Here is a 2,500-nt window from a genome sequence, read left to right on the forward strand (position 1 = left end):
GGGTGATACACAGCCAGCAGGTGAGAACCTGTAGACTGTGTATGAGCCCTGACCACATAGTGAAGGACTGTCCGGACTTCAAGTGTTACAAATGCGAGGAAAGGGGCCATTTTGCGAGAGACTGTATTGCGGTGAGGTGCCCAGACTGCAGGATGGTTTTGGACAAATGTGAATGCTGGATGGAGAATGAGCAGCAGGAGGAGGATCAGGTGAGCAGGCGGATGCATGAGAGTGATAATGAGGAAGAGCAACAGGAGGACGCAGAAGGATCACAGGGAAAGGACACTGAAAGCACAGACATCGACAACGCACATGAATCGATAGGATTAACACAGGAAGAGGAAGAGACATGGACATCAATGCAGATAACTGCGAGTTTACAAAATATACTGGACAAAGTAGAGGAGCAGGAAGGGGTCAACGAAGAAAGGGTGGTAGACAAAGAGAATGAGAACATCACGGATGGTGGTAACACGGGGACATCGAATAAAAGAAGAAGAGTGAAAAAGGTAATGCCAAACATTGAAAAAGCAAGGAAAAAAGTGTTGAAAAAAGATGGTACAGAGAAACAAGACAGTGGTGGAATCTTAGAAGAGGGAAAGGATATGGACTGATAAGATGGGGATTTTATTTGTTTTATTTTATCTTATGGTTTTGAGAATTGTGACCTTTAATGCAAGAGGTTTAATGAATGGTTTTAAATTTGAAAAGCTGAAAGAGTTGTGTAAAAATGATGACGTGATTTTATTGCAAGAAACTAACTGGAAAGGGAATGTAATGGAGGATTTTAAAAGAAGGTGGGAAGGGGAAATATTTTTTAGTAATGGGGAGAAAAGTATAGGAGGAGGAGTGGCTATTTTGATAAGAAAAGGGAAAGATATTATGACAAAACAAATGTATGATGATAAAAAAGGGAAATGTATTGCAGCAGAAATAGAATTTGAAGATGAAAAATTAATTGTAGTAAATGTACATGCACCAAATGAGGAAAAGGAGAAGAAAATGTATTTTAATGTTTTAAGAGATATAATTGAGAAATGGAAAAGGGTGGTGGTTGCAGGGGATTTTAATACTGTTTTTAACAAAATAGACATGGCTAATGGGATGGTTTTTAGGACGGACGGTGGAAGGAAGGAACTTAAATCATTGATGGAGGAAAAAAATATGATTGATGTTTGGAGGGAAAGAAATGGAAAGAAGAGAGAATATTCAAGAAAACAATTAGTGGGGAATTTTATGTGTCAAACTAGGATAGATTATTTTTTAAGCACAAGAAATTTGGATTGTTTTATTGATGATATACTTTATAAAGAAACAACTTTAAGTGATCATAAAATGGTTTTAATAAGGATGGATTTTAAAAGGGAAATGAAAGGGCCTGGGGTATGGATTTTAAATACAGAAATCTTAAAGCAGGAAAGTTTTAAAAATGGGATTGAGAATTTATTAGATGAGGAAATAAAAGATGCAATGTATTTAGAAGATAAAAGACAATGGTGGGAAAATGTGAAATTTGAAATAAAGAAATATTCAATTAATTACTGTAAGATACTGCAAAGGGTTAAAAGGGCTAAGGAAAAAGAAATAAAAATAATGTTAAAAGAAGAGTTAAACAAAAAAGAAGTAAATGGGCAAAAAGTGTTTGAAATGGAGGAGAAGCTGAAAAAAATGGAGGAAGAGAAATGCAAGGGAGCGATGTTGAGAAGTAAAGCTAAATACACAGTAGAGGGGGAAAAATGTAACAGATTCTTTTTTAATTTTGAAAAAAGCAGAGGAAAAGCTGAAACGATCAAAGAACTTAAGAACAGAGATGGACGGTCAGTTTTTAATGCAGGGGAGATCTTAAAAGAAATAGAGACTTTTTATGAAAAACTTTTTAAATCAGAAGGGGTGGATGAGGAGAAAAGGAATGTTTTGTTGCAACAGATAATTAGGAAAGTTGGAGAAGAAGATAAAAGAGACTGTGAAAGGGAGATAGGAACAGAAGAAATTATACAAGCTATAAACCTCCTAAGAGTAAAAAAGAGTCCAGGAATAGATGGTATTGGAAGTGACTTTTACAAAGTTTTTAAAGAAAAACTCAGTGTGATTTTAAAGGGAATTTATGATGATGGTTTTAGGAAAGAAGGACTCAATCCAAGAATGGGGTTAGGTTTAATGAAAATAATTTACAAGAAAAAAGGGGATAAAACAAATTTGAAGAATTTTAGACCCATAACAATGTTGAACACTGATTTTAAGATCTTAGCTAAAGTTTTAGCCAACAGATTAAAGAATGTAATGCCAAGTATAATTGAAACTAATCAAGCGTATGGCGTAAAGGGGAGGGACATAGCAGACATTACAAGTAGCATAAGAGACATAATAGGTTATATAAAAGAAAAGGAAAAGAATGCATATGTTTTTAGTTTGGATTTTGAGAAAGCATTTGATAGAGTAGAGCATGGATTTTTATTTTCCGTTTTAAAGAATTTCGGTTTTGGGGAAAACTTTATTAAAT

The sequence above is a fragment of the Barbus barbus genome (genome assembly GCF_936440315.1).
Source record: "Barbus barbus genome assembly, chromosome: 3".
NCBI lineage: Eukaryota > Metazoa > Chordata > Actinopteri > Cypriniformes > Cyprinidae > Barbus > Barbus barbus.